Raw genomic sequence first — 22,365 nt, 5'->3', positions numbered from 1 at the left:
CCTCGATTCTTATTACTGCCGTCCGATTTCTGTGCAAGTTGAAAATAGCCTTTCGCTCCCTGTATTTCACTCCTGCTACCTTCCGAATTTCGGAAACAGCATCGCAGCCAACATTGTCTAAAGTTTGCTCTAAGGCTACAAATGCTTAAACGTAGGTTTGCCTTTTCTTAACCAGCCTTATAAGATACGTCATGAGGTCAGTATTGCCTCGCGTGTTCCAACTTTTCTCCGAGGTCGGCTTCTAACAATTTTTCCGTTCTTCTGTAAAGAATTCGTGTTAGTATTTTGCAACCATGACTTATTAAATTGATAGTTCGGTAATTTACTAATCTGCCAGCAACTGCTTTCATTGGAATTGCAATTATTACATTCTTTTTGAAGTCTGAGGATATTTCACCTGTCTCATCCATGTTATACATCAGATGGAAGGGTTTTGACACGTTTATGAAATATTTAAAATTAAGAAACGTTAAGCTAATAAAACACCAATAAAATGAACAATATGTGATCTGTAACAATTATCAGCGGATAATTTAGGCTACTATATAAATAAATCGGCAACGGCCTTGCCACAGTGGATACACCTGTTCCCGTGCGATCACCGAAGTTAAGCGCTGTCGGGCGTGGTCGGCACTTGGATGGATGACCATCTAGGCCGCCATGCGCTGTTGCCATTCTTCGGGGTGCACTCAGCCTCGTGATGCTAATTGAGCAGCTACTAGTCCGAATAGGAGCGGCTTCGGTCAAGAATACCATCATAACGACCAGGAGAGTGCTGTGCTGACCCCACGCCCCTCCTATCCGCATCTTCCACTGAGGATGACACGGCGGTCGGATGGTCCCGGTAGGTCACTCGTGGCCTGAAGACGGAGTGCTTTTTTATATAAATAAATCATCTACAGAAATTGTCTTTAATTCGCAACTAACCAAAGCACTTAATACAATTAGCAAACAGCGTTAGGCACTTCGTGGATTTAGAGCCTGTTGTTATTGATATCGAAAAGCGATAGGATCCATTTAGTAAATCTTACTGGGTTTTTTGCCACGTCAATCCGCAGTACGTCAACAGCGTTTCGGAAGGCATCTTCTCTGCTTCCATGTTCCGTCGAAATGTGCGGATCCCACATTCGCCAGAAGATGGAAGAAGAGAACACGCCTTCCAAAACGTTGCGGATGCACAGCAGATTGACGTGACAGGAAACCCGAAAGTATTTTATTACATCAAACAGCGCGAGAAACGGATTTGCGTAAAGATATATTCAGTTAACACTATCATCCTACAGTCCAACTGCCTACAGTATTACACTAACGAGCAAATGAATTAGGGATAGTAGCTGGAAAGAGAATGCTTCTATAATTATGCGACTAGAATAATTCGGCGTGTCACGTGGATGGTATGTCTTGTTGTGAATCATAAAAGATTTTAGGGCCCTGCTTTATCGTTAATAATTGTTAAATTATTAACTTAGAAGTTAAAATGGAAAGGAATGTGTCACTGCTTGCAGGAATGGAATGTTCAGAAGCTAATCTGCGTGGATACTTCAGTGTAATAAAGAATTATACAAGTTAAAGCTGCTGCTTTCTAATCGAAATGCAGTCCATATGTAGAATGTTATAGAGTAAACTGTTGATCTTTTTCTGAGCTTGGAAGAGAGGTGAGATATTACTACAGATTTCCTTTCCTTATTAAACTGTTGAATACTGAATTCTTCGATGAAAATGCAGAAGGAAACTGATACGATAAAAGTTATGAAGCAAATAACTATTTCGATGTTAGCGAAATTTATGCATGAGATTTTTGAAGTGGCACAAACTATGAAATTATGTGGATTTATGCAACATGATTGCTTTGGTATAGAGAAAGAGACTTGATGGAGGGCAGGATAAGGAAGAGTTTTTCCTGTTCACTGCGCTTTCTTGCCTTATAGCTGTACCTTTTTGTCTCTTATGCACCAATAACACACTTCCAACGAGGTTTAATGATACCTTAGCTGTATATCGAAGTTGAAGGCATCACATATTTGGCGTCTGTGATGTGACCATTGGAAAAGAAGCAGTGTGTGCATGGAAAGAAATTAAACAAAAGGAGGGACGGGTCGAGATAGTGGCCCAGAGCTCGATAGGAATCAACTATTGCTGATAGTTGTTCTTGCCCTGGCTGATTATTTTCTTGCAGTATTTGCTGTTTCTGCCACTGCTGCACTTGCTGCTGTAATGATTGTTGTAGGCCATGGCCAATGAGTAGTTGCTGCCACTGCCACAATATTTTTGCTGCTGTCGCCCTCGGCTGCTGCAACTGTGGTTGCTGCTACTGCTGCCATCTCCCAGCTGCCGCCACCACTTTGGTTGCTGCTGCTGCTGTCACACCCGGCTGGCACTGCAGCTTTGGTTGCTGCTGCTCCTGCCCCCCTCCCCCCACCCCGGTGGCTCCCACAAATGCGGTTGCTTCTCCTGCTGCTGCTGCCCCCTGGCCGCCGGTACTGCCTTGGTTGCTGCTACTGCTGCCCCCAGCTGCCACAACAGCAGTTGCTGCTACAGCTGCCTCTCCTGGCCGTTGTCACCACTGTGGCTTCCGCAGATGACTCCCACTGTAGCAGCAGCTGCCACTGCTGCTGCTGTCACTGGCTACTGCCGCTGCTGTGGTTTCTGTTGCTGGCGCCAGTTGCCACGACTTCGACTGCTGCTGCCGTCCCTTGCCACTGCCACTCCTGCAGTTCCTATTCTTGCCACCTACTGCAACCACTGCAACTGCTACTGCTGCTGTGGGCCCTGACTGTCGCTGCTGTTGCAGTTCATTCTGCTGCCACCTCGCAGCACTGAAATGGTTACTGCTGCTGCTGCTGTCGCTCCCTGGTAGCATTCAACGTGACTGCTCCTGCTGCTATTGCCATCACTGCTGTAGCTGCTACTACTGCTTCCTCACAGCCTCCATTGCAGCGTGTAGGAGGAGTGTGAGGAAATCCAAATGGACTACCAACCAAGTTATTTGTACAGACAATAGGTGGACAACATAATAGTAATTTAACAGAGTTGTTGTTGTGCAGTATACATTAATGACGAATGGGAGAGCATGAAATCTCAGTCTTTGAATTAGTGTAGTGAATTAATATTTTGTTGTCACAATGGAGACAAGTGGTGATGAAGTTGATCAAGTGATCATCTGAGGGTACTGTACTCATCGTTGAAAGCTGTGTGGTCGATTAGGAACTACTCAGCAGTTTAATCAGCACTCAACATGAGAAAATCACTTCCGTACAAGGTGAACTGTGGAATTAGGTTTTGGGAAATGTGGGTTTAGTATTGGATAAAAAGGATTTGAACAGTGTTCAATAAGTAATTCTAATAGCCAGTTGATTTTATTCAGGATTTCTGAAGACCATATAATTTTCTACTCTTTTGGCTAAAAAACCTTATTTTTCAGCACAATCACCGTTTAATATGATGACCTTAGGCTACCTTACTGGGAGGGCCTGTATGCCCATGTGGTACCATTTTACTGGTCGACGTCAGAGCTGAGGTCTTGCTCCAACAATAATCTCCCCATCATCTATGTACTGCTTCCCACTGAGCGCGTCCTTCATTGGGCCAAATTGATGGAAGAAAGAAGGTGCGAGATGTGGGCTGTAGGGGGATGAGGAAGAGGTGACCATTGATGTTTTGTGAACTCCTCTTGGTGTGTGAGGCCTTGCATTCTCAAGGAGAAGGAGAAGTTCGTTTACATTTTTGTGGCGATGAACATGCTGAAGTCGTTTCTTTAATTTCCTAAGAGTACCACAATACACTTTAGAGATGAGAATATTAGGGAGAATATAAAGCACAATAACCCGTTCAGAGTCCCAGAAGGTACTCACCATGACTTAACCACTGATGGTGCAACTTCTAACTTTTTCTTCAGAGGAGAGGTGGTGTGGCACTACTCCATTGATTGCCGTTTTGTTTCCGGTTCAAAGTGATGAAATTTAATTTCCTGGACGAGGGCCCGCATCTCGTGGTCGTGCGGTAGCGTTCTCGCTTCCCACGCCCGGGTTCCCGGGTTCGATTCCCGGCGGGGTCAGGGATTTTCTCTGCCTCGTGATGGCTGGGTGTTGTGTGCTGTCCTTAGGTTAGTTAGGTTTAAGTAGTTCTAAGTTCTAGGGGACTTATGACCACAGCAGTTGAGTCCCATAGTGCTCAGAGCCATTTGAACCATTTTGAACCTGGACGAGGTTTTACAAAAAAAAGTCACGATCAGCTTCAAAAGGGGCAAGGAATTACTCGCAGATGGTGCTTCTTTTCTCTTTGTGATCTTCTGATATTCGGCTAGGAACTCACTGGGCACAAACCTTTGAGTACCCCAACTGGTGGTCGAGTGTACCAGCACTACCAACAGAGATGTCCAGTTGTGTAGCGAGGTGTTTGATTTTGATCCGTCGATCATTGGGATGAGAGTAATTTCATAAACTATAGGGGCAAAAGTCGGAAAGTTTCATGATACCCCACAACAAATTCCACATTTTTCCGATCGAAACTAACTGAGAAAAAAATGAGATGCATTATTATGGAACGCCCTTAGTAATATGGACTATGCTGGTATCTCACATCGAGGAGTGTAGATCTGCAAAAGAGAGAATCAAGAGTTAGAGCTCTGATTTATGTAGTGGAAACGTGGAAGGGCCACTTGAGCTACAGTCTCAGTGGGGATGGACCTGAGTTAGCTGGATTAGTACTTTATAGTGTGGTCATACGCCATGTGAATAATCCATACCATGGTAAGAAGCGGAAACTTGAGGGAGAAGGTCGAGTGATAGAACGAGTAGACTGGGAACAAATAAGCTTGGGAACGGTTGTCTCAGTCTGAAGCGGATGTCTTTTGGGACGGAGTTCTGCGGGTATGCTTGCTCTCAATGAGAAAGGTTGATTTGGGGGGAGGGAACTAAACAGCGAGGTCACTGGTCCCGTTGGATTAGGGAAGGATAGGGAAGGAAGTCGGCCATGACCTTTCATAGGAACCATCCCGGCATTTGCCTGAAGTGATTTAGGGAAATCATAGAAAACCTAAATCAGGATGGCGGGACGCTCGTTTGAACCCTCGCTCTCCCGAATGCGAGTCCAGTGTGCTAGGATGAGAAGGGAAATGCGCAGATAATGGGGGGAATGTGATAATGAGGATGATGGCCGATGCCCGCTAGGTTGGAGTGTTGGAAGGTAGCCACTGATCTCCTGACAACAATCCACTTGGGTGCACAAACCGGTTAGGGAAAGAAATAGACATATCAGTAGTGAAGAATCCTCTGCCTGCCCATATAATGAGTGGTGTTAGGAATTAAGATTTCAGAATAATGTAGATACATCTGATCGGTTCAGAAGTTTATAACAGACTGGGACATATACTCGATAACTTTTTTGAAAGTGTTTGAAGGCTCTTTGCCTACTTTGTTGGGTGATAAACGAAAAATTCTCTTTCTTGTCGGGTATTTAAAAGTGGAAGCCTCTGACTGAATGGTACTGAACATAAATGATTCTGAGACTTCGAGAGAATACCGTAGTGCATTTAAGGAACGAGTTTTCTCGGAAGGGGAGCACCAAAACTTAGTATTAGATCTGACAGGCCCAAAACCGTATAACAAGAAGTGGGGAAATTATCGAAAGTATTTCGAGTGGCATAAGACAAAACAAATTTCTAAATCAACGCGTCGTGGAGGACACTTGATTAAGGTTTTATAATGTCGCATGCCTCTCAAAGTTAGGGGGTGGTTGGTAAGTAAGGCCTGAAAGTCAGTGAAGGCCTACTGAACCACCTCAGGCAGCTACATGTAATTACTCGTGTCGCGAAGATGGAAGAACGCAAAATGGTGCACAGGATAATGGGAATTATAGCCGAAATTGCCACAGGGGGCCTACTGGGCCCCACCAGTAAATGAGGCCCAGGAGTGAACGCAGTACCATAATATAATGAAAGAAGGGACAGTAATCCAAAAATGATAACCAACAACTGCGAGGAAGCTAACAAAAACGTGGCAATGAACTATGGGGGTAATATCGAGTGATAAAACACGGGTCTAGTGGATAGTAATAATGGAGGATACAAATATACAAGAAAAGTTCACCTATATGAAGAAAGGATGCTGAGAGAGCAATTACTCGTAGAACCAGATGGTATTAGACTGGTCCTGCCAAGACTTATTAGTTGACAAACTGACAGAAGATAGTGAATTTTACTTCAGATACAGGTAGTGAGCGAGCTTGATAAATCGGTCATTGTTTAAGGAAATCAAAGCTACCCCACACTGCCGCAATCCAGGGTGAATATTATTTATATTAATGGAATATAGTTTTCTTTAGGTAATAATACCTTCTCCTAGTGCTTTTTGCTTATGGAAAAATTAAATCTGTCTGTATTACTAGGGTTAGATTGGATGGAAGAGCATCAAACAGTACTGGATATCGAACACAAGAAAGTTTGGGTAATGGGCATCATAACTATCTCTGCTGTTCCTTTTCTTGTGTCAGGAAGAACGAGGAGCAGGAAATGTGCAGCACACTTCAACCGAGGCCAAGAAGCCTAGGAATGTACAAAGTGTTAGGAAGAAGAAAGTGCTGCTGCTAGGTAGTAGCCATGGGAGAGATGTAGGCCCTCAGTTACAGGAAAGTTTAGGGGCAGCGTACCAGGCCACCAGTATCTTCAAATGCAGGGCTAAGTCATGTGATAGAGGACCTAGGGTCTTTATGTAAGGACTTTACAAAAGAGAACCATGTAGTGATAGTGGTTGGGGCGGTAAACAGTTTGGACAGGGATGGAGCATATGACATAGGTGGTGACCTGGACAAGATAGCTTCCCTGACTCATGGCAGCAATGTACACTTTGTTGAGCTGTTCTGGCGTCATGATCGACAACACCTTGATGGAGTTGTGAGGTGATAAATGTGGGGTTAGGGATGGCTATGAGGACACCAACATTGCTCATGTTTCTCTGGTGCCTGTCAGGACTATCAACAGATGGAGTTTCACTAGGCATGGCCTATACCTAAACAGGACTGGGAAGGGAAGATTGGTGCAGCTGATTCATGAAAGTATAGGGGGTGGATCTTGGGCCACTCATGGTCAAATACCTGTTGTCATAGTTGGGAAAAGTAGGTCTTTTTTAGAATAAATCGAGACGACAGGTTCCCTTGCTTAAAGAGTATCTCCCGCACCTTAAAAAATACTGAAGCAATCACTCATAAGACAGATTTTAACACCTCAAACATCACATATACCAAAAGTCACAAAGAAAAACAAACCATTAGAAAGAGTAACATGGGGCATTTCACAGACTTAACAATCCTCCATCAAAACATGCAATCAATGAAAAATAAAATACAACTATTAGAAGTTTATCTCCAATCTTTGAACAGCACAATAATTTGTATTACTGAGCACTGGTGTAGAGACACAGAAATCCAACATGTAGTATTATCATTGTATGAAAAGGCAAACTCTTACTGCAGAACTACTTCAAGGGGTGGAGGATCACACATTTATATCAGAAAAATCAAGACATGACCTCAGTACTGTAAGTGAAGAGAAACTCTTTGAAATATCAGATATTGAATTAATAGGACTTCATATCACCAAGAAATTAATAATTTTGTGTGTGTATAGATCTCCCAGTGGTAGTATGGACACTTTTCGATAAGTTAACATAAGTTTTAGATAAAGTCTCGGGTACAAAGGTCAACACAGTTCTGTGTGGGGACATTAACATCAACACTAACATCATAAATGAATCCAGCAGCACCTTCATAAACATCCTTCAAAGTTTTGGCATGTCCCTATTGATCAATAGTGCAACAAGGGTTACCATAACGACTTCATCAGTATTTGACCATGTGGCCACAAATATGGACAGGGAAAAATGTGATGTAGCTGTAAAAGATCTCAGACTATCAGACCATCTCTGTCAAATAACAACAGTAAAGTCAGGCATCGAATCATTCCCTAAACTACAAGCCTACAAACGATATCTATCAGAAATCAAAATAAAAGATTTTTCAAAAGAACTAGAAAAACAAAGCTGGGATGAAGTGTATAAGGATACCATTGTGAATATGAAATTCTCTAAATTCTTCACATTGTTTAAATTGAACTTTGAAAAGGCAGTTCCAAAAGTATGCATGTCTGAATCAATATCTCACAAAACAGATAGATGACAGCAGCTGTTAAGAAGTCCTCTCAAACACTTAAACACCTCAGTTCCATGAAAAACATTCGCAATGATCCAGAATTCTTAAATTTCTATCATAGATACAAAAAGATCTATAGGAAGCTGCTGATTGCTGCAAAAAGGTCATTTAATAACAGAAAAGTATATAATGCAGAGAATAAAAGGAAAGCAGTCTGGGATGTTATAAAAAAAGGAAATGGGGAGAGGCAAACAAACACAGAATAACATACTGTTAAGGGAGGGGGATAAAGTAATAAATGATTCATAGCATGTAGCAAACTATGAAACGAGTATTTTTCAAGTATTGCAGAGAAGTTACAGCAAAAATTCCCCCAAACAAATATAACACCTGTAAATAATGTTGCCCTAAATACAATAATGTTCGTTCCAACCACAGAGAATGAAGTCAGTAAAACAATTCAAAAACTAAAAATAAAAAGTCAGTAGGCTTAGATGAAGCACCAGTGTGTGTACTGAAACAATGTATAGGGATTATAGAAGGATCATTAATAAATATAATAAATGAATAATTCACATAAGGGATATTTACAGAGCAGTTAAAACAGGCAAGAGTTGTACCCCTGCTTAAGAAAGGTAATGCAGAAGACATAGAAAGCTACCAGCTCATTTCCCTGCTGTCAGTGTTCTCAAAAGTAATAGAAGCAATTATGAAAGACAGATTAATGAATTACCTGTATAAATAGAATCATTGAAGCGAATCACAGTTTGGTTCCTGAAGTGGCAAAAATAAGGAGTCAGCCATAGTAGAATTCACAAAAGTTGTACTTGATGCTGTTGATAAAGATGAGTGTGTCACAGGCATAATTTTGGATCTTTCTAAGGCGTTTGATACAGCTGACCGCAAGATTCTATTAAATAAATTAGAAGCATTAGGAATAAGAGGGGTAGCTAATGACTGGTTTCGATCATACGTAACAGATAGGGTACAAAGAGTAGAGGTAACACGTACTTCAAATAGATCCAAACATTTGGTAAAACACTTATCGGAACCAAAATACATTAATATAGGGGTTCCACAAGGTAGCATATTAGGACCAATACTGTTCCTGATGTACATCAATGACTAATGTGTTACTAATGGTGAAAAAATCCTCTTTGCTGATGACAGCAATATTATAGTCACTGAGAAAACAACAGAACTCCTTGCTGAGAAAGCAAATGAAACTCTCAAGGAAGTTTATGATTGGTCAATAAGTAATAAAGTGACATTGAGCATAAAGAAAACTAATGCCATGAATTTCAGTTTGAAGAGGAAAGATGACAATGTTAAATTAAATGTAGATGGCACCTCTATCGACTGTGTAACAAATGCAAAATTTCTAGCAATGTATACTGATCCCCCATTGAAGTGGTGTGAACACAAAAAGGTACTTGCAAACAGAATGCCATCAGCATGTCATGCCCTTAGAATCATATCATCAGTGTGTAACATGCTATGTCTTTTAGTTACATATTATTCGTATGTACACTCAATTCTTAGCTATGAAATGCTTTTTTGGGGAATAAATGCACAAAATATGAACACAATTTTCAAATTCCAGAAAAGAGCCATAAGAATAGCAACCAAAAATACTAGTCGAGCTCGTTGTAAAGATCTGTTCAGAACACTGGGGATTTTAGCTGATCCATGTGAATACATTTACCTGTCAGTTGTACACATCAAAAATAACAATGGTAAGTACTACACAAAAAAGTCTGTCCATGTCCATGCAACAAGAGATATAACCAATTTACATTTACCAAGAAAAAATTAACATAAAACCCAAAACAGCATTTTCTACCAAGGAATAAAACTGTACAATAAATTACCAAAAGAGATTAAAGAAATTGCCAAATTACACACATTTAAAAAGGAAGCTAAAAAGTACCTGTTATGCAATACATTTTATACATTGAAGGGTTACTTAGCTAAAACAGAGTAGGGGTTTGATAAAAAAATGTCATACACATAAATAGTAATAATAATCCAGAATGAGATTTTCACTCTGCAGCGGAGTGTGCGCTGATATGAAACTTCCTGGCAGATTAAAACTGTGTGCCCGACCGAGACTCGAACTCGGGACCTTTGCCTTTCGCGGGCAAGTGCTCTACCATCTGAGCTACCGAAGCACGACTCACGCCTCGTACTCACAGCTTTACTCCTGCCAGTACCTCGTCTCCTACCTTCCAAACTTTACAGAAGCTCTCCTGCGAACGAGACGAGGTACTGGCAGGAGTAAAGCTGTGAGTACGGGGCGTGAGGCGTGCTTCGGTAGCTCAGATGGTAGAGCACTTGCCCGCGAAAGGCAAAGGTCCCGAGTTCGATTCTCGGTCGGGCACACAGTTTTAATCTGCCAGGAAGTTTCAGTAATAATAATGATTATAAAATATCCAACATTCCACATAACACCTTCACTTTATGTTTTTTCCTTCTTTTTTTTCCTTTCTAGAAACACTTACCCCCAAGCTATGCACAGCACAATACTAACACCTCTTCCTCTTTCTGAGCTCAACATCTCACTCATTATGGAGGGATGCTGACCCAGTTGTTTAGGATAGCAAATGGGAAGTTGCGGTACAGAAAATGGCCCAGGAATCACCAATGTCTGTGTCTGTGTGTGTGTGTGTGTGTGTGTGTGTAGTGAGTGAAGTGTTATGAACAATGTGTGTACAGTGTGTGCAGTGACTGATAGTGAGATATGAGTGAACAATGTGGCATTACATTATTTAATAAGTTATTTGTAAAAAAAGTACTGTATACCAGGAGTAAATTGTCTCTAACTAGAAGTCTGTAAATATATGTGTATACGAATTAGCTTATTTTAAATTGATCTACATTTGTAAATACTTTGACATGTCCTATTTCTTGTTAAAAGAGATCTACAGATGAATAAAGCTACTACTACTACTACTACTAGGAATGATGGGAGACGTCTACAATTACAGTTTCGAACGGTGTGCCGACGTTCGGGAAACTGGAGGCATGCGAGGAGCCTAAAGAAGGTGAGGATGTTGTAGATGAGAAGTTAAAGATTAGTCAGTAATTATCTCGAAGGCAGAGGAGGGAATTAGGCCACATTTTAATGAAGTACAGATCAGTATTTTCCGAAAAACTGGTATAAAAGAGCTATGGATGTACATTAAAGTGAAGGATATAAGCCTGCTATAAGAAACTTTTCAAGATCACTTTCGCCCTTAGAGACGCTGTAGATACGGAAATCCAATAGAGATTACAGCAAAGTGTAATAGAAAGGTAGTAACTACAACAGCCAGTTAGCAGCAGTAAAGAAATAAGGAGGAGTTGCACTTCTGGTTTTACACGTGTAACTCGTCAATCAAATAACTGAGGTGGAGAAAGATAGACCGTTACCAATGGAAGAGTTACTTATCTGGTTACAAGGTGTGAAGTGTGTAAGCAGTATTGCCTTGACAGTGTGATATTTTCAGTTCGCATTACACCCAGATGCGAGACCCTATATCGAGGTTTTGTCTGAAAGATGGTCGTATCACTTTAAGATGATTTGGAGGTGGCGGCGTAGGGAGGTAGGCATGGGGGGGGGGGGATTTTTCGGACATTGTTTTTATGGGAACACTGGACCAAGATTTGGGACAAATCTTATATGTGGATTATATACCCATTGCCTCCAAAACATGGGAGGGGCGTCTTAAAATTTTGCAACTAGTGTTAAGCAGTTTCCAAAAAAAGGGCGCGACAGTTTGTTTAAGTAAGTGCGAGTATCGTCGCAAAGAAATCAAGTTTTGAGGCCATGTTAAGTCTGGAAACAGGGTTAAAACTGAAGCTTGTATGTTAGAAACGATAGAGACGTGGCCATATCGACAAAACAAAAAAGAACTAAAGTCCTTTCTGGGGATGGTGAACTTATATCTAATGAATATTGGAGGACTCTGTTGGGTAGATCCACATTTGATGGTACTTTCGTACACAGAAGGAGGAGTTTCCTTGCGTAAGAAATCGGGTGAGTAAGACTTCATGATGCCTATGTGATCCGAAGGAGAAGCACTGCGGTTGCAATGGGTTTTCGCTGTCTGTAGCATGATATCCATCATCTGTAGCTTCTTTCCTCCCACTGATTCATGAAATTCTTACAGGGCAGTGAGTTTACGGCTTGTAGGAGAATTAACACTTACCATATAAATTTTCGTATGTGATACCACAACCGTGTATTTGTTATTTAAAGGTTTCTACCTCGGCTGTGTTAACTTTATTAAAGCTCTCACTATCGGTCAGTTTCGGCCTTACAGCTAACTTTCAAGTGCAGTCTTAACGAGAAGCTCCACCTCCTACGTTCTAGGTAGCTGCGATTTCCGTTGTTGCAGAGTCTGCGGTACTACGCTTACGTTTGTCAAAGTTTCTTCGATTCTAGGATACTTCGATACTAGGAACGGTAACATCGTCGAGTTATCAGACTTTGGAACGCAAAGCATGAGTTACCTAGTACTAAGGACATGCCAAGTTTAGTTAACAATAAACATGAATATGGCCTGCAAGGCAGAAATTGGCCAATTGTGTGAGCTTGGATAAAGTGAATATTTGCTAACAACAGCTGAGGTTGAAATCTTTAAAATCTCTTTTTGCGAATAGTACTTTTCAACACTGCCATCGCCTCGTTGGTCGCTATGTCAGCTTGCTCGTGTCCTTTTATCCACAAACAAATAGCACTTTATAACTACACTAGCTGTTGGAGGCGAATACGCTCGGACATCAGTAGTTTTGGTATGATGAGTGATGGTGAGGGAACATGCTAGTAATTAATAAATATCTGGGTATATAGTGGTACAAACGCGTATGTGTGTATGAATGAATGATTGTAGTTTTGGTATATAGGTGCATTGCCTATGTATAGGCCCTCCATATACTCCTTCCACCTTTCTGCTTTCCATTTGAGCTCTTGATACTCATATAGATGGTTCTATTTTCTTAAAAGGGCTGTTTAACTTTCCTGTAGGCACCAACTATCCTACCCCTAGTGATATATGCTTCTGCATCCTTACATCTGTCGTCTAGCCATTCGTGCCTAACCATTTTGCACTACCTGATGATCTCGTTCTTTAGACGTTCGTATTCCCTTTCGCCTGCTTCATTTATTGCATTTTTAATTTTTCTCTTTTATCGATTAAATTCAATATTTCTTGTGTTACCGAAAGATTTGTACTGCTCCTCGTCTTTTTACGTACTTGATTCCCTGCTGCATTCACTATTTCATCTCTCAAAGCTACCCATTCTTCTTCTGGTGTATTCCTTCCCCCTGTTCTTGTCACTAATTTCCTAATTCTCCCTCTGAAACTCTCTGCAACCTTTGGTTCTTTCAGTCTATCCAGGTCCTATCTCCTTAAAATCCTGCCTTTTAAAAGTTTTTTTTCAGTTGCAGTTCATAACCAATAAATTGTGGTCAGAGTCCACATCTGCCCCTGAAAATGTCTTGAAATTTAAAACCTGGTTCCAAAATCTCTGTCTTGCCATTATAAAATCAATTTGAATCCTTCCGTTGTCTCCAGGTCTCTTCCACGTATACAGCCTTCTTTCATGATTCTTAAACCAAATGTTAGCTATGGTTAAATTATGCTCTGTGCAAAATTCTACCAGGCCTCTTCCACTTTCATTCCTTTCCCTAGTCCACATTCACTTACCGCTTTTCCGTCTCCTTCTTTCCCTGTTATTGAATTGGGCGATGTACTTCAGGGCAATATTATGGGAGTGCAGGAGGCTCGATTGGCTCTGAGCACTACGGGACTTAACTGCTGAGGTCATCAGTCCTCTAGAATTTAGAACTACTTAAACCTAACTAACCTAAGGACATCACACACATCCATGCCCGTGGCAGGATTCGAACCTGCGACCGTAGCGGTCGCGCGGTTCCAGACTGTAGCGCCTAGAACCGCTCGGTCACAGCGGCAGGCAAGGATAATGTAATGTTGTCGAATTAAACCTGGTGATGCTAAGGGAATCAGATTAGTAAACGAGACACTTAAAGTAATAGGTGATCTTTGCTGTTTGCTCAACAAAATAACTGATGATGGCCGAAGAAGAGAGGATATAAAATGTAGACTGGCTATGACAAGAAAAGCATTTCTATAGAAGAGAATATACACTGAAGTGCCAAAGAAACTGGTATAGGCATGCTTTTTCAAATACAGAGTTGCAAACAGGCCGCATACGGCGCTGCGATCAGAAACGCCTATATGAGACAACAAGTGTCTGGTGCAGTTATTAGATCGGTTACTGCTGCTACAATGGGAGGTTATAAAAATTTAAGTGAGTCTGAACGTGGTGTTGTAGTCGGTCCACGAGCGATGGGACACCATCTCCGAGATAGCGATGAAGTGGGGACTTTCCCGTACGACCATCTCAGGTGTGTACCTCGAAGATGAGGAATTCGGTAAAACATCAAATCTCCGACATCGTTGCGGCCGGAAGAAGATCCTTGAAGGACGGGACTAACGACTGAAGAGAATCATTCAACGTGACAGAAGTGCAACCCTTCCACAAAATGCTGTAGATTTCAATGCTGGGCCATCAACAAATGTCAGCGTGCGAACCATTCAATGAAACATCATCGGTATGGGCTTTCGGAGCCGAAGGTCCACTCGTGCACCCTTGATGACTGCACGACACAAAGCTTTACGCCTTGCCACGTCCCGTAACCACCGTCATTGGGCTGTTGATGACTGGAAACATGTTGCCTGGTCGGACTAGTCTCGTTTCAAATTGTATCGAGTGGATGGACGTGTACGGGTATGGGGACAACCTCATGAATCCACGAACTCTACATGTAAGTAGGGACTGTTGAAGCTGGTGGAGGCTCTGTAAATGTGTGGGGCGTGTGCAGTTGGAGTGATATGGGACCCTGATGCGTCAAGAAACGACTCTGACAAGTGACATGTAAGTTATCATCCTGTCTGATCACCTGCATCCATTCAAGTCCACTGTGCATTCAGATGGACGTGGGCAATCCCAGCAGCACATTGCTACAGGACACTCTTCTGAGTTTAAATACTTCCGCTGGTCACCAAACTCCTCAGACATGAACATTATTGAGCACTGAGCAAACATGAACATTATGGAGCTTGCAACGTGCTGTTGAGAAGGGATCGCCTCCCCCTCGTACTCTTACAGATTTATGGACAGCCCTCGAGGATTCATGGTGTTAATTCCCTCCAGCACTACTTCAGGGATTAGTCGAGTCTATGCCACGTCGTGTTGCGGCACTTCTGCTTGCTCGCCGGGGCTCTACACGATTTTAGGCAGGTGTACCAGTTTCTTTGGCTCTTCAGTGTAGATTTGTTAGGAAGTTTTTTCTGAAAGTATTTTTCTGGAGTGTAGGCATGCGTGGAAGTGTGACATTGACGATAAACAGTTTATACGAGAAGAGAATAGAAGCTTTTGAAATGTGGTGGTACAGAAGAATGCTCAAGATAGATGGGTATGTCATGTAAGTAATGAAGATGTACTGATTAGTATTGGGGAGAAGAGAAATTTGTGGCCCAACCTGATTAGAAGAAGGGTTTGGTTGGCAGGATACGTTCTGAGACATCAAGGGATCTCGAATTTAGTACCGGAAGGAAATGTGTGGAGGTACAAATTGTGGAGGGAGACCAAGAGTTGAATATACTCGGAAAATTCAGAAGGAAGTAGGTTGCAGTAGTCACTCAGAGATGAAGAGGCTTGCACAGGATGGAGTGGCATGGAGAGGTGCATCAAACGAGTCTTTGGACTGAAGGCCACAGCACATATAGGAACATAACGAAACTGCTTTTATTATTTTTCGTGGTATGTCGAGTTTTATTTAAAAATATCACAAACTAAAAATTTTTCCATTTCCTCTCAGTTATTCATTGCAAGATCTTAACACATGTGTATAAACTATGTTGTTGGTCTTGCCTTCTTTTGCGAGGATGCAGAGATTTTGTGAGTCAGATACACGCAAGCACGGTTCACAAAGTTTTCCATGAGATAAGCAGATTTTTTTTTCTAAAACCATACCGGCGACTTTGAGTGTGTGCCCTTGGGACATTTTATGATCATTCCAAAACTAATTCTTAGTGGGAATTCCAATCTTTAAGATTGGAAAGGCTATTCGTCAGTATAACTAAGATTCATGGACTCAAAACACTTTGTCCTTTAGCTGCGCCACGAATTATTGTAACCCTAAAAATATTTTGGCCCAGATGACTACTTTGTAAGCGCGTACCGCTACACATTATAGTCACGTCGGGATTTATCTTTAAGAGGACTTCAATATCAATCTTTATCTTAAGTTTACGAGAAGGGACTGCTGACAGTTCGAAAGAGTTAAGTAACTAGATTGTAAGACTTATGTAGGAGCAGATATACACTCAGATCACAATGCAGTAGTGAAGAAAGGTAGGGTGAAATTTACGGGATTAGTTAGAAAGAATCAGTACGCAAAGAAGTGGGGTACGGAAGTACTAAGGAATGACGAGTTACGCTATAACTTCTCTGAGGCTGTAGATACAGCAATAAGGAATAACTCAGTAGGTAGTACAGTTGAAGTGGAATGGACATGTCTAAAAAGGGCAGTACAGAAGTTGGAAAAAAAACAACATAGGTACAAAGGCGGTAACGGTGAAAAAACCATAGGAAAGAGAAGAAATACTTCAGTTGATGCACGAACGAAGGAAGTACAAAAATGTTCATGGAAACTCAGGAATACAGAAATACAAGTCGCTGAGGAATGAAGTAAATAGGAAGTGCAGGGAAGCTAAAACGAAATGGCTGCATGAAAATGTGAAGAAATCGAGAAAGAAATGATTGTCGGAAGGATGGACTCAGCATACGGGAAAGTCAAAACAACCTTCAGTGACGTTAAAAGCAAAAATGTAAACATTAAGAGCGCAACGGAAATTCCGCTATTAAATGCAGAGGAGGGAGCGGATAGGGGTAAGATTTGTCTGAGGTGATAGAAGAAGAAACAGGAGTAGAAGGGGAATCCAATATTAGAATCAGAATTTAAGAGAACTTAGGAAGACTTAAGCTCAAATAAGGCAGAAGGGATAGATGAGATTCCATCAGAATGTCTAACATTATTGGGGAAAGTGGCAATACACCGACTATTCAAGTTGGAGTGTAGAATGTAAGAGTCTAGCGACATCAGACTTTCGAAAAAATATCATCCACACAGTTCGGAAGACTACAGAAGCTGACAAGTGTGAAAGTTATGGCACAATCAGCTTAACAGCTCATGCATCCAAGTTGCTGAAGAAGAAAAAGAAAATTGAGGATGTGCTAGGTGACAATTACCTTGGCATTAGAGAAGGTAAAGGAACCAGAGAGGGAAGTCTGACGTTGTGGTTGATAATAGAAGCAACACTAAAGAAATTTCAAGACACCTTCATAGGATTTATCGACCTGGAAAAAGGCTTCGAGAAAGTAAAATGGTTCAAGGTGTTCGACATTTTGAGAAAAACAGAGGTCAAATATAGGGAGATATGGGTAATGTACAATATGTAAAGAGCCAAGAGGGAATAATAAGAGCAGACGACCAAGAACAAAGTGTTCTGATTAAGACAGAGATGTAGTCTTTCTCCTCTACTGTTCAACCTGTACATCGAAAAAGCAATGATGAAAATAAAAGGAAGGTTCAAGAGTGGAATTAAAATGCCAGGTGAAAAGATATCAATGATACGATTCGCTGATAGCATTGCTATCCTGAGTGAAGGTGAAGGAGAATTATATGATCTGCTGAATGGAATGAACAGTCTAATGAGTACAGAATATGGATTGAGAATATGTAGAAGAAAGGCGAAAGTTATGAGAAGTAGGAGAAATGAGAAGAGAGAAAAATTTAACATCCATAATGAACGTCATGAAGTACATGAAGTTAAGGAATTCTGCTACCTAGGGAGGAAAATAACCATTGGTAGAGCTACACCTTCCAGTTGCTTCTCTGCATAGTCACCACTCTGACTTTGATATTTGTCGTACTGTTGTATCAAATTTCCAATACCCTCGTTATAGAACGCAGCTGCTAGTGCTTGCCGCTACTTCTCTACGCTGGTATGCAGTTCGTTGTCTGTACCAAAATGTTGTCTTCACAGGCAGCTGATCTTATGTGTAGAGATGTACATTAGAGGGAGCCAAATCTGGGGTGGTAAAACATTTCCCATCGCATGTGCAGCAGGGGTGTCGTCATTGCCCATGCCATGTGTGGCTGAGAAGGAAATGCATGACAGTTATGTTATGCAGTGTTGCATGAAATCAGGCGAAACCTCTCAGCGGGCACCCATATCTTCTGGCAGACACAATTGTTGTAAGTGTCTTTACATGCCCACTACGTGCTCAAAACTGAAAAGATTGACGTGACGCGACCGACAGGCACACTGGAGACACTTTCAATACACCAGTGCAAAGCTTCATCCGATTTTCACTGTCGTCTCCATTTCATGACCTATCAGAACTTACTTTCCAAAGAGCCATCATAAAAGAAAGTGTCGATTGAATGAATGCACTTACGACTAAAATGTGATTTCTTTACATGTTAGACTATTATCAAAACGACTAGTACTCCTCCAAATAATGCAAGCTGACATTTTTGAGTAAAACTTTTTCACCAGAAGCTAAAGTGGCGGAAGTCGACTTCAACTTTGTGATGTCATGAAAAATCACCTTGTTTTACCTCCATGAGAGAAACACTGTTATTTGACTGGGTGATTTTGGGAAGGGTAGCAAACAGCGAGGTCATCCATCCCATCGGATTAGGGAGGGAATGGGAAGGAAGTCGGCCGTACCCTGTCAAAGGAACCATCCCACCATTTGCCTGAAAGGATTTAGGGAAATCACGGAAACCCCAAATCAGGATGGGCGGACGCGAGTTTGAACCGTCTTCCTACCGAATGCGAGTCGAGTGTTCTAACCACTGCGCCACCTGACTCGTTATTAAACGCTGACTTGGGTTCGCTTTCCCCACAACATTATCTGTGTAATCATACGAGTTTACGTTGATGATAGTTCTAATCACTGAGAATGGAGTTGAAATGACAGACTTTAGATTTGCTTGATTTATCATGCAACAGAAATTTGTCAGATTTCTTTTAGTACTGGTGTGGATGACCTCACAGTTTTCATTATTTACATCCAGTGTTCCACCATATCTAGTGTATATTATTTTACAGTTGATTTCGATCTTCTGACGACTTTACAAGACGGTTAATGACAGCATCATCCAAAAATATTGCAAACCGGATGCTGAGATTGTTGCATAAACGATTTATGTTGATTAGGAACAGCAAAGGATCTACAACACTTCCTCGGGAAGCGTGTGATGTCAGTTTTGCGACACTCGGTGACTTTCCGTCATTTACTACGAACAGTGACGAACTCAGTAGCACAACTGAGACAATACTGTACAGGTACGCAATTTTTATAAAAGTCTCTTGTGAATAAAGGCGTCAAAAGCCTTCTGGTTGTCTAGAAATATAGAATCAGTTTGAGATACATTGTTGGTAGCACTCATTACTTCTTGAGAATAAAGAGCAAGGGGCGTTTCACAAGAACGAGATTTTCTGAATCAGTTCTGACTATCTGGCAATACATCGTATTGTTCGAAGTAATTCTTAACGTTCGAAAACAGTATATGTTCAAAAATTCTGTTGCAAATCGACATCAGTGATTTGGCTCTATAGTTTAGTGCATTACTGCTATTTCCGTTCTTGACTGTTGGTGTAACAAGTGAAACTTTCGAGTCTGTTGTCGAATGAGCTGTTGTGTCTGATTGATGAGTAAGAGTATTGAGCTATTGAAGAAGAATATTCAAAAGGAATTGTAACATTTAGTAACCAATAATCTTGAAGCAACATCCTGGTTCGCTAAATTAAGTGAGCTCAAGTCATGGTATGAAAAACACCCCGAAACAACACAGAACTACCTCCGGCCTCAGCCACAGTCTCCACAAATTGCGGATTAAATTCTGCGCTGGGAATTCGGTGCAGTCGACGTTTTGTATCAGTCGAAAAGTGATAAAACCACGACTCCTCACTCCGCATTACCACCGCCAGTCAGCTACTGTGTAGTTTATTTGTTATCCGGCCCACTGAAGATACGCAAATTCATGTGCCATTTTGAGCCATGACGTACTACGAGGTACCCGATTTCATATCTCGGAGTTCATAGCTAACATCAGTTCCTGATGGGTTTGTAACCGAATGACATTTACAAGGCGTGACATCTATCTCCAGTCCCTGGCGCTTGGGATCTTTTTGTAGTCACTTTTCTTATGCCGTGATACAAGGCTTCGAGCAGTACACCATTTCTTACACACACTTTCGGCAGTCCGCTTTGGTACACCAAGAAATCATACAACTTCATTCACGGTGTAGTCAAGGACGCCGTTCTATGTTAACCAATCGTAGAGCTCGCGCAGGGTACGGTGGCCAATGCACAGTGACCAACCTCCTTTTGAAACGCGGGGGAGTCCAACGTTGCTTGCCCGATTTCGGCCTATTGGCGACATGCTGCAACAACAGAATAGAGGCGCACGCCATGCAGTCTTTCACAAACGATTTTACATAAACTATTCAGCAACAAATTTCATTTATGCAGTGATTATAGCTTTACGTGTCAGCTTCACGATGACATGCCCATCATTTCATTAATTTTACAGTAATTGTGATATTTGCATTTAAGTAAGACTGCATGAAATTCGAAAAAGTGTGGAATTGAAAAATAGGGGTTTCCGTGATTATAAGTTTGGTGTATATTGCACAATATGTTGCTGTGTATGAAACTTAGCTACCATACTGAACTTTTCTTTAGACTTTGGTGGAGGTCTCTACCCATCACCAATGTGGAGAAAAATGATCACATGCAGCGCATCCATTTACGTTTACGCACGCCAGCAATACGGCTAGAATGAAATATCCATAACTTTCCTCATATCTCATAAACGGTTTGAGATATCTAAAGGATATTTTGGAAAAAGACTTAATACCTGGGGATACAGATCGTGAATACAGGAGAGGGAGTGGTCGGTCAAATATTTACCAAAGAAGATCACCATATAGCCATATGTTTTGAGAAGTAATTTTATTTAGACAACCGAGTCGGCATCTCGTTAATGCCATATTCAGGCCCCTATGCGCTCCATGTATAGACAGTCAGATGTTTCGATACTTGCATAACACTGGAGCCATCAGCCTCTGGATTCCGTGAATTCATTTTCAAAGAGTAATTCGACAATTGATGAACACCTTATGGACATGAAACAGTGTCGAATAGACATCAAAACTGTCATGAAAATTGTCAAATGCAGCAAAACAGTCTCTCACAAAAACTAATAATTGAAAAAAACTATAAATTGTAAAAATCATAGCTGAAGGAAATTAAATAATAAATGAATACAAAATTGTTAAGGCTTTAGTGGCCACTTGCTGACAAACTGACTGTTGGTTTCTGTCTCGGGTTTTACGCCCGACGTTTGTTTGATGATTTTTTGATGATTCGCCATCACAAGTGGCTGGCATTGTCGAAGCATCACAGCACCGGAAATAACCACCGAAAAACCCTTGTACGTTAGCGCGCCAGGTACATATAATTTAAGGCCGGAGCTAATCTCCAGTCCATCATTAGCAGTGGAGAGTGAAGCTTTGATAATGCCAGCCACTCGCGCAGGCGAAACATAAGAAAAACCATCGAACAAACATCGGCCAAAGAATCCGAGACAGAAACCAACAGGCAGTATGTCAGTAAATGAACACACATTTTTCTGCACAGGAACTTTGTGCCCTTCCCTCAAAGAATTATCAGACAACACAAAGCGATAAAAACTCCGAACACCCTCTTTCCAGGCACGTACACGCACACACACACACACACACACACACACACACACACACACACACACACAAAAACAATCTTCCAAGAAGAATTAGTTAATGTTAGGCACCACCATAACATTCCCAGTCGTAAAATTTCGAAGAAAATAACTGTTACGTATTAAGTTCTGTAGGACCACAGCTAACATCTGTGAAGGAAAACAACTGCAAAAGAAACATAAAAATCCAGAAAAACCATGTGGTTACAAGGTATGTATACAAAACTTCGTCTGTTTTTCAAATTTGTAAGAATTTAAATTTATTGTGCATAGACATTAAAGAGCTTTATTCCTGTTTTATAGAAAGATAATAAAGACCTACTGATGATGATGAA

General features: G+C 41.3%; 1 pseudogene; it reads left to right on the top strand.

Annotated features, from left to right (window-relative positions):
• Positions 1 to 556: 556 nt before the first annotated feature.
• On the top strand, positions 557 to 674 carry LOC124597000 (annotated as a pseudogene).
• The last annotated feature ends 21,691 nt before the right edge of the window (positions 675 to 22,365 follow it).

Source organism: Schistocerca americana, chromosome 2 (assembly GCF_021461395.2).
Source record: "Schistocerca americana isolate TAMUIC-IGC-003095 chromosome 2, iqSchAmer2.1, whole genome shotgun sequence".
NCBI lineage: Eukaryota > Metazoa > Arthropoda > Insecta > Orthoptera > Acrididae > Schistocerca > Schistocerca americana.
Note: the sequence above shows the minus strand (reverse complement) of the source record. Positions and strands in the feature narration are given on the sequence as shown.